This window comes from Grammomys surdaster, unplaced genomic scaffold (assembly GCF_004785775.1).
Source record: "Grammomys surdaster isolate TR1022 unplaced genomic scaffold, NIH_TR_1.0 313, whole genome shotgun sequence".
NCBI classification, from domain to species: domain Eukaryota; kingdom Metazoa; phylum Chordata; class Mammalia; order Rodentia; family Muridae; genus Grammomys; species Grammomys surdaster.
This window is the reverse complement of record NW_021604732.1, coordinates 5308747-5320311: the sequence shown is the minus strand read 5'-3', so window position 1 is coordinate 5320311 and position 11565 is coordinate 5308747. Positions and strand designations below refer to the sequence as shown.

At 45.4% G+C, this 11565-nt stretch overlaps 1 non-coding gene across 1 annotated transcript; it reads left to right on the top strand.

Annotated features, from left to right (window-relative positions):
• Window positions 1-7708: 7708 nt before the first annotated feature.
• On the top strand, window positions 7709-7852 carry LOC114629673. Its single transcript, XR_003712704.1, has one exon. It is a non-coding gene; the product is annotated as a small nucleolar RNA SNORA48 (small nucleolar RNA).
• Window positions 7853-11565: the final 3713 nt, after the last annotated feature.

Here is an 11565-nt window from a genome sequence, read left to right as displayed (position 1 = left end):
CTTACAGCTTCTCCAGAGCTCAGTGCAGGAAAGCAGCGACCATCCTCGACAAACCAGAGGGTTTGTCTCAATCCTTTATCAGTGGGACGCAGGCTTGGCAGGTGGAAGCATCCCTCAGTTGACTCCTTGCTCCACAGTTCTGATTTTGATGCTACATTTCACTCTCTAGAACCAACGTGATTTTGATCTTCTACGCGTTCCCATCTCTGTAGCACAAATGAGACAAAATGCTGTCCTTATCCAACTCTTTGAATAATACTGAGGCATAAGGAAAGTGGGCTGTAGCCTTGCATGCCTGGAACACAGTGATAAAATAAAGCCCTCTATTTGGTTGTGTGTTTCCGATTAGTTGGCCACAGCTTGGGACTTGGCAGCTATGGGTCACAGATGAGAAAGCACTCTGGGTATCTGCATGAATGTGTGACTGAAGCCAACCAAGTCAGGGAAGATTTGCAGAATGAGATACATGTTTCTGAGAAAACCACCATATTATCAGGCTGCAATATTCCAAAGAGACCTCTTTATGTCCTGAAATCCAAGAACATACTACTGGTAAATTCTTGATTTGAAAACCAACAGCAACCTTTCTTGGTGCTACTGGTGGTGGTGACAGTGATCGTGAAGTCAAAATAATTTTTTTTTAGTTATTTCCCCTTAAAGTACATAAATAGTTCTTGAATATCTTTCTCGTCTCAGAAATTTATTGCATTATCTCCAAAGCCATCTCTCTGTCCTAGAGAATGGAATGTAATTGCAGGTACTAGCCAGAGTGTAGTACTGAAGTTAATTTAGTCAGGACATTTGAGGGATTAAACGTACTCTGCCCAGACTTAGAATGGATGCTTGTGGTTATAGCAGCTCATGTTTCCTGAGTCTTTACAGTGTGCTAGGCCCTTCAGTAAGTGTTGGGTATGTAGTACCAAACTTAATGATCTCATCCCCTGCTGCAGTGTCCTGGTCCAGCATCAGTAAACACCCCTTGATGCAAGTGGCTTTAATGTCCTTGCTCCTCTCTCCTTACCTTTTTTTTTTTTTCTCAGAAAAAAAAAAAATTAGTCTGGCTAAACCTAACCCTCTTTTTCTCCAAATCACACATTCCCAACATTATGGAAAGCAAACACACAATGGTTTGGATGAGTCTCACTTTAAATTCATAACAGCCAAGCACTGCAGTACACACTCAGGAGACTGAAGAAGGACCCGAATTCCAGACCCACCCTTACAAAGGAAGTTGAAGAATGGCTAGCTGGGGAGCTAGAGAGATGTCTCAGTGGCTCAGTGGTTAAGAGGACTGGCTACTCTTCTTGATGACCTGGATTTGACTCCCAGCATCCATGTGGAGACTCACAGTCATCCATAACACCACATTCTGGGGATCCAAGGCCCTCTTCCGACCTCCACGTGTACCAGGAACACATGTAGACAAACCACTCATACACATAATAACATAAAATAAAATAAATTAAAAAGAACAATGTTGGCTGCAGAGTGATTTTAAGGAAAGCCTGGGCTACAGAGTAAGTTCTGAGAGAGGCTGGGATTCGCAGCAGAAGCCGGTCTCCCACCACGGTGCTGAGGAGAGAGCTCGGTTGAGCAAGTCCTCATCCATGAAAAGATGAACTGAGTTCAGATTCCTGTCACCCATGTGAAGAGCTGGATGTGGAAGCCCTCGACTGTAGCCCCAATACCAAGGAGCAGAGACAGACAGATCCTGGAGTTTGCTTCTCAATCAGTCTAGACGAACTGGTGAGCCCCAAGTTCAGTGAGAGACCCACCACGTAGGGAGCAGAGAAAGCTCTGAGTGAATGAAGTCTCAGCTGAATGTGCATTACCTACAGAAGCAGGCTGTGTTAAAGACCCCAGAGCTCCAGACCCAGGCAAGAATGGAAAAGTCTTGCCCTGGAGTTCGATTTAAAGACAGGGCAAAGCCTTCCTCAGGGGACAAAGTCCATGTGTTTACAATACGTGCAGAATATGTCCACCAAAGCTTTCTCTCCTCTTGGATGTTTATGGCCTGAATACTGCTCTAATACAGAGACTGCTCCTACTGAGATCAGCTAAGCCTGACTCCTTGACTCAAGTGTAGCATAAACCCAGCCTCTTTAAGTTTATTCAGTAACCTCACCTCCTGTTCAAATCTATACAATAAGCACACTGAGCTTCCAGGGCACTGTGGTCTCTTCAGGGGAGAGCTCAGACCACCTGATCCTAGATTTTCATCTGTGTCTCTGTCGGTACTTCCCTTGCCACACCCAGTCAGTTCCTGCTACTGTGCATGGATGTAGCAACCGTATGTTAAAAAAGAAAACATGGAGAGAAACTGAGAAAGACAACTGATGTCAATATCTCAACTACACATACACACACACACACACACACACATTCATGAACACACACAGATACACACTTGTTCATGAACACATATAAACACACACACATTCATGAGCACACACACACATCTCCCTCACCCTCACACAAATGCACTCACACTCACACTCACACATTCATAACACACACACTCATGCATTCATAAACACACACACAAAGACACACACATTCATGAACATAATATACATTCACACTCTCACATTCATGAACACACATTGACACACACATTCATGAACACACACTGACACACACATTCATGAACACACACACAGGCATACTCATGCATTCATAAACACACACACACAGACACACACATTCCTGAACATAATATACATTCACACTCTCACATTCATGAACACACAGACATTGACACACACATTCATGAACACACACATTCACACACTGATGAACACACACACACATAGCGCCCTCACTCTCACACATATACACTCTCACTCATACATTCATGAACATACACATACACACAAAGATACACACATTCATGAACACACACAGACACACACATTCATGAACACACACACACGAGACATATATCTATCTCACCCTCACACACATACACTCACACATTCATGAACACACATATACACACAAAGACATACACATTCACAAACATACACACACCTACCTCATCCTCACACCCATACACTCACACTTACACATTCATGAACACACACATACACACACATTCACGAACTTTTACACATACACACACTCATGAACACACACATACACTCTCTACAAATCTCAAATGGCATAATCTGCTCCCTGGTAACCCCACTTGTTCTCTCAGGTTCCCAAGTATTCTCAGTGAGAGATCTCTTTGATTATTTTGGAGTCTTAGTGATGGAGATGACAAAAGACATCGGAGAGGCTCCAAGCACCAGGTCACGAAGGCCCTTCTTTGATGGTACTTGCCTCTTGTGCTTAGTGATGGGAATCACTGCAGAGTTCTGGGTAGAACAGAGATGCCGATGACTTAGCTTATAGAGTAAAATGAACAAGGACAATAGATATTATATAGTCGGTTGGTGTCATAATCCAAACAAGAGACGGAGATGGCTGGATTTAGGATTTAGGTAGTCACAGGGAGGAGTGGAGAAGGGATCTGATTTGGACTGTGACTTTGATAAATTATATATTAGCTCCAGTTGCTGTCTGTGGATTTCTTGGGCTTTTCTGTATATAGGAAAAGATTTAAAAATAGTGCTTACAGTTTTACAACAATGTGATTGTAATCAATGACCCAGAACTACACATTTAAGCATTTAAAATGCAGTGTGTGTGTGTGTCTGTGTGGTGTGTCTGTTTTCAGACAGAACATCATATATACAGGCTGGCCTAGAACTTGCTACATAGCTAGGGATGACTTTGAACCCCTGATCCTCCTGCCTCCACCTCTCAAGTGCTGGCATTGCAGAGCATGGCACCATTCCAGCTTGGCTTTCTTATCTTGAAAATGGTAATGCTCTTAGCAATACGGTAGTTGTGAGGACCGAATAACTGACCATATGTAACAGACATGGACATTGTTGAAGAAGACAATGGTGAGACTTGCCTGGGAGTTCTAGATAGTCCATGCAGATTTTGAATTGGACAGGTCTTTAAAGTACCTAAAGCTATTTAAATTGGACATATTAACAGGTACTATGGAATGCCTGGTAAAGATACATGTTATATGTTTTAACAATGTTAAAAATAATCTGTGTCCTCAAAAATTCTTTGATTGAGAGGCCTTCAGAACCTGTCATTGTGGTGCTTCATGCCTGCAATTGTAACGCTGTAGAAGGCTGAGTCAAAAGGCTCACTGTGGGTTCAAGGCCAGCCTGGGCTGCATAGTGAGTACTGACCACGTCAGTAAAGGCTACATAGCAAGATCTTGTCTCAAAGAAACAAAGGATTAAAAAAAAAAAAAAGAAGGGAAAAAGTTAAGCCAGATCAAGGCCAGTGCACATCTGTAATAGGATCAGGAATTTAAGGCCATCCTGAGCTACAGAGTGAGTTGGAGGTCAGCCTTGACTTCTTGAGATCATATCCCCCAAAGCAAACAACCTCCAATCTTTCTTTTTTTTGATGAAATGTATAGCACATTGTCATCTACAGTTGCCCTGCTATGCAGCAGAACCCCGTGGCTTCCTTTTCCTGCTTGACTGCGACTCTCTGGCCATTGTTCACACTTTGCCCAGCCCCTCTACACAACCCCCCACTTGCTTCTGGAAGCTGCCATTCTACTCAACTCCTATAAAATGAACCCTAATCTTCTCTGGGTGAGTGAGAGCTTGCAGTATTCATCTCTGTATGAGTGACAGCTCTAAAGCCTTGTCCTCAAACAAGAGCTAAGCAACCTGGGGTTAAAAGATGGAGGGGTGGTGGAGAGAGTCCCTTGGTCACCAAGGCTGTCAGTAAGCAAGATAGAACCTGAATCTCATAGTATGAGTGCCTCCAAACCCACAACGAGGCTGGAAATTCACACAGATCTCCATCTGATGCTGAGCTGGTCCAGGGGTTCCATTATGAAGCCTGGGATGTACACAGGGCTTTGGTTTCTATAAGGCACTGGGTCTCACTGTGGTGGGCCTATCTATGCTGGCTTTCATGCTCTAGTCCCCATGGGTGACTCCCTAATGCACCCTGTGCAGCCTCATGTTGGTGAGAGGGGAGTGGTGACTGTGTTATCTGGCCTAAACTGGTATCAGTGGCTCATTGTGGGTATTGACTCTGCTGAAGTCCTTCCCACAGCTTTGCCCAGAAGTGGTTTTCCCCATGGTGGGCATAGTACTGGCTTTCAAAATGGAAGTCCAGAGCATAACTCCCTTTCCTTTGTCCAAGCTGGGGGTGTCTCCTCCCATGCTAATAGGGATTGGGGGAGGGGTGCCACAGTTGGCCTCTTTCCTTTTACCTTCCCTGATGCAAATTTTTATTTTGTTTGGCTAACAGCAGGCAGGATGCTCTCACTTGATTACCTTCAGTTTTGTGAAGTCAGTTTGGTGTTTAAAAAGCAGGTCTGAGTTGGCATGTCTGTGGAGCAGGCTCACTGGGAGATCTTGCTGTGACTCTAGAACACCCTTAACAAAGGATAGGTAGAGGGCATGGTCATAGGTGTACCAACAGGAGTCAGAGGTGAGTCATGAATCTCTTAACCCCAGGCTACTTAGCTCTTGCCAGGCCTGTGTTTGAGGACAAAGCTTTAGAACTGTTACTCCCAGAGAGAAGAATCTTGAGAGTCCTCGCTCCCTCAGAGAAGGTTAGAGAGAGTTCATTTTACAAGCACAAGGGAGTTGCTTGGAGACACTCCACTTGCTCTTCCGTGCTCTCACATAGAAAAAGGAAGTATTCCATATTTATGTGGAGAGGAAACAGAATGAAGTAGTCACCTAAGAGAAAGAAAGAGAAGATAAACTAGAACAATGGTTTCATTCCAAATTCACGTATCAGACTCACCTGGAAGGCCTGACAAAGCAAGAGTGCCAGACTCAAGAGGGCCAAGCTGGGACATGAGAATGCTGATCACTTACAAAATCCCAGGTTAGATCCATGTTACTGGTCAAGGAACGGCCTTTAAGAGCTGCTGCATAAGAAGACAGGAGACTTGGCTAGCTGCATGGAAGGTTCACAGTGGAAAATTCAGCTCTGGATGATGAGTTCACTGGAAGGCTATCACTGTGACTGTGTGGCTCTCCAGCCAGGCTCAGCTGCTTATTGGCTGGTGTTACAAGCAAACAGACTGCTCAACCCAAGTCAAAGTTCAGCTGAGTGCTTGTCACCTCAAGACACCAAAGAGGCAAGAACACTAAAGGGGGTTATTGGGGTTGAGGAAAGTTGACTGGGAAGAGGTAAAGAAAGAAGGAGAGACAGGGAGATGAGGGAAGGATCCAGGAGTCTAGATGATTGTGTCTAGGGCTTAGAGGACGTGAGCTGGGGATGATGGGAAATGGAGCCCAGTGAGTGGTTCAAAGTTGTGATTTTGGGTAGGGTGACACCAGAGCAAGAAGTGGTGGAAGACTGGTGACAGCAGGAAAGGACAGAGTTCCTTAAGGGACACCTATAGGAGTAGATGTTGAAAACACCAAGAATCAAAGCAGATGCTATGCTAGAGGGTGACAATGAGCCAGGTATCAAAATTATCAAATAATCTGAGCTTCCTGGTGACTGTAATGAAGAAAAAAGATAGGAGGTGTACTCCAATGGCACAAAGTTCACAGCCAGAAGATTTTACAGCCACTACAACGAGAAAGAAGCATCAATAGTCAGGGGACCAAGGAGGGATCCATGCCACATCCAAGCCCACTGTGTAGTCATAACATGTAATGGGGCTGCCAGGAAAGAGAACTTGGCAGGAGCAGTCAGGGTCCGATTGTCTGTCTGTCTGTCCATCTGTCCATCTGTGGTTCACCACTGGCCTCTAAATTAAACACCTGGGAAACCTAAAGCACATAATTGGTCTGGCAAGGAACCCTGGCTCTGCGCTGTCTTTAAACCCCTGAGGAAATTTGCATGAACAGCCATGGGAAAGAGCTAAGAAGCTGAGAGCAGATACTGAGAGGATTGGCTTAGTGGTGTTCCCTGGGAGACTGTGTCAGAACAAGGTAGAGTAGACAGACAGGATTTGAGTCTGCATGAACAAGGCAGGTCTGGGAGGATGAGTTTTTCATGGTCATAAGGAGGGTCTTAAGACAGTACTAGGAGAAGCAGTGGAAGGGGAGGGACTCACTAGGAATACAGAGAGAGGAGAGATTGCTTTGGTTATGGTGTCTCTTCATAGCAATAAAAACCCTAACTAAGACAGTGGCCAAGCCTCAGAGGCCATCTACAAAAAGAAAGACTATGGGCTGTCATGGGTTCTTACTGACTTTTCTTAGAAATTCAGAATACCAGAAGCTAACTTCTGTCTTGGTTATGGTTTCCATTGCTGTGAACAGACACCATGACCAAGACAATTCTTATAAAAGACAACATTTAATTAGGGCTGGCTTACAGGTTCAGAGGTTTAGTCCATTATCATCATGGCAGGAAGCATGGCAGCATCCAGGAAGACATGGTGGTGGAGAAGGAGTTGAGAGTTGTACATCTTGATCCAAAGGCAGTCAGGAGGAAACTGACATCCTCAGGCAGCTAAAAGGAAGCTCTCTTCCACAATGGGTAGAGTCTGGGCATAGGAGGAGACCTTCAAAGCCCACCCACACAGTGACACACTTTCTAACAGTACCACTCCCTATGGGCCAAGCATATTCAAATCACCACAAATGCCTATAGCATGTGAAAATAATGTGGTTCAAAAGAGAAGAAAAAATATCTCTACCTGTACTCCTGGCAATGATCAAAGAGACACCTTGTTGGTGATATTGTTCATATATTAGTCAGGGGCAGAGCAGATGGCAATCTATTGTTCATGCTAACTTGATGTCTGGCTTAGTGGCCAAAGCTGTCTTGTGCCTAGGCCTCATAAGAATCAAGATAAATCTAATCAAATCCAGGCAGCACAGCACAGGAGGAGGAAGATAGACAGAGACCTGCGGATAGCCATGCTACCTACAGACCTCCCTTCAGCACACAGTACGGGCAAGCCATAGACACCTGATTGCCACTATGCCACACAACACGAATGGAAGATGTCACCCAGGACCCACCAGACATATGGCCGGCCTTCAGTGGGAGCCAGAACAATATGTGAGTATGTGATGTTCAAATGAGAGAGAAAGAGAAGTGGAGCAGCTTGAGCATCATGAAGAGAGACGGAACTGGAGACTAGAGGGTGGAGAGGAGTGGCCTGTTGTGAGGGGCCAGCCCTGCCACCTGGGAACATGATGGCCAGCCCCAGCTACCACTAAAAGCCATGCCTGAGTCCATGGCTACACAGCATCAAGGGTCAGTGTCAATGTCCACGGCTCATATATACCACTAGAGAACATCCCTAGTCTGCTAGGAAGCACATGGATATCCAGGGGATGTTCATAACTGACCCCACCCCTCACTGGATAGGGTACTCTGGAGATCTGGTCCCATCTGTCACCAGTGACAGCCCTCTGGAAAGTAGGCCCTGAGCCTCACCTGGACAACCCAGTGGAGCTGTCCTGCCACCCCTGGTGGAGGGGTGTGGGTAGGCCAGCCCTGAGGGTGTGGGAGTGATCCTTCTCTCTTCTCCTTGGCCATTACCATCTGTGCCAGTTAGGAGAGATAGCCCTGGGGTCATGAGAGCGGGAGGGCTGCCTCTGCACCCCAACGGCTGCAGCACTAGGGAGGGCAGGCCCTGAACCTTGTCTGAGCAGCACAGTAGAGTTGGCCCTGGTGGTGGGGTGAAGGTGAGCCACTACTCAAGGGATAGCTGGCCCTGTGACTCATTTGTTGTAAGGTGTCAGGGTGAAGGAGTGATGACCCCTCACCCGCTCTGCACCCCTAACCACCTACAGTCGTTGGGAGAACTGGCCCTGGGGGGGGTCTTGAGAGTGGGTGAACTGGCACTGCTATTCATCAGCTGCAGCACTTGGGAGAGTGGGCCTTGCACCTCATCTAGACAGCTCTGTAGAGCTAGTCCTGATGGTAAAGGCATGAGTGAGCCAGCTCCAAGGGTGTGAGTACAGGAGAGCTGGCCCAGTCGGTTATGGGCTGCTGCACTTGGGCAGACCCTGTACCTTGACTGGGCAGCTCAGTGGAGCTGGCCCTGAGGGCAGGAGAGTGGGAGAGCTGACACTGTCTCCTGCTGCTGATGGCGTTGGATGGCCTAGCCTGAGCTGCACTGGAGAGCTTACCCTGGTGGTGCAGATAAAGAAGAGCTGACAGGCTTGTCAGCTCACCTACCATCCAGGCCCTGATCCACGGTTCTGAGTTGACCCATCCCAAATCTGTATCATCTGGGAATGGTTGGAATGTGTGAAAGGGCCAGTCCTGCTGTCCAACCTTGTGGGAATTCTATGACACAGGCCAATAACAGAATAACTAGGAAGATGAGGAGCCAATACTGATGGTGTCATGGAAGCCAGAGATCTCAAACCAGACCAATGACATAGTGTAAGTGAAGATGCGTGGACCGAGGGATATACTGTGAGTCACACTAGGACGTGCAACAGCTTCCATGGTGAAATTGTTTTCTATGCTTTGTTTCTGTTGTTTGTGTGTGTGTGTTTTGTTTTAGGAATAGGTTGCAAGGGTGAAGTACAAGGGGACAGAGAGAGAGAGAGCAGGATGGGGGTGCATGATGTGAAACTCACAAAGAATCAGTTAAAAATTTTTTTTTCATGCCTCTAAACCAGAAAGCATGTCTAAAGACTTTCCAGAAAAGATGGCACTAGCTGAGGTTTAGAAGAAAAGCAAGGTTTCTCCTGTGGCATTGCGGTGTGGAAACATTCCCAGCAAAGATGACAGTGTGAGCCACAGAATTCCTGTTCACAAGGAACGATGGGTGAGAAGATGGGGACAGCGGGAGGAAGACCAAGATGGTGCCAATGGGTTGTATGTTACTGTAGAGACCCCGAGCAGTGTGGTCTCAGAACTACTCTTAGGAAGACTGGAGCTAGCAGGAGCAGTTAAAGCCTGTGGCAAGGAGCAGTCAAAGCAAGGATCCCACTGAAGAGACTGTTGTAACCGGTTCTGTCAGTGAGTCCCAACCCCACAGGGTTCCAGCTCTCCACTAGCATCACAGAATGCCAAAGCAGAGACGAAGCTTGGAGGTCAAGCCAACTCCATTCCCAGTGACAGATGGGAAAGCTGCATCTAAGGAGATGTCAGATGCTAGGCCGTACAGCAAGTGAAGGCAGAGGCGAGCCCGGCACCTATGTTTCACGATCGTGCATGTCAGTGTGCTTCAGAGCCATATACTCTCACAAAAGAAAGTAGGAGGTCTGGATATCTGTGAGTGAGGTCAGAGCAACCCAACAGAAAGTCTGAAGACAGCCAGAAAAACATAAGCAATAAATTCAGTACAACAAGGCATGAACATGAGGCAGGTTCCCACAGAAACCAGAAGAGGATGTTGGATCCCATGGAGTTGGGGTTACAGACAATTATGAACTGTTCAAAATGATTGCTGGGAACAAAACTTAATTCCTCTGCAAGAGCAAGCAGTATGTATTTTTAAAACTGAGCCATCCTTCCAGCCCCAGATACTCATATTTTTAAAATTCTAGTTTTTCTGGAGAACAAAAAAGTATGAATAAAAACCATGTATTTAATTTCACAGTCAATTTGAGGGCAAGTTGAAATACATGCATTTTATATTTATATATTTTCATATATTTCACACTTTTTTACATTTCATATATTCATATAATTTCTCATGTACTTTTAAATACTTCATAAGTCATATATATACACATACATATATATATTTCAGTGGCAACTTGGTGGTGACTGTCCTACTCTAACATGGTCATCAATGTATTTTGGTATAGTTTTCTTGGTGGTCAATTTATGATCTGTCTCAGAGGCTACAAAACTGTTGGTAACTTTATATGAAGTCGGGATTCTCCAGAGACTTAGAATCAATATAGCATTGAATGAATGAATGAATGAACGAATGAATGATTATGCTCACTTGTTTATGGATACTAATGGGTTCCAGGGGCTGCAGTGAACAAGCTAGAAAACCAGGAAGATGGTACAGTTCCACGAATCCTAAGGATGGATAAACAGGGCAGCCCATGGCAAAGTTCTGCCCTAAGTGCTGGAAACTCAGGAAGAGCAATGTATACTCAGAGTCAGAGACTAGGAGAACGTGATGTCTTAATCCAATAGCATCCAAGCAGAAGGGGTTCTTTCCTATCCAGCCTTTCTCTTCGGACTACAGAGCCCAAAGTTACTTTCTACCAGAAAGATCATCCTAGTCACACTAAACATTGTGTTTGACTCACTATGTGGACATCTCATTGCAGGATGACGTTGATACACACACAAAGGTGTGTGACGTTGAGACACACCTTTGATTGCAGCAATTTCACTTCTAGGAATGTATGCACCAGAGTTTCCGGCCAGCCTGGGCTACAGAATGAGACTGTCAAAGAAAGAAAGAGGGATGAGGAGAGAGACAGGTGGACAGAAACACACAGACAGGTGTGTGGGGAGGAGGCAGGCAGCTAGCTTCAGAATACAACTGATGAAACATAAAACATGACATTAATTTTAAAAAATTTTATATATATATATATATATATATATATATATATATAT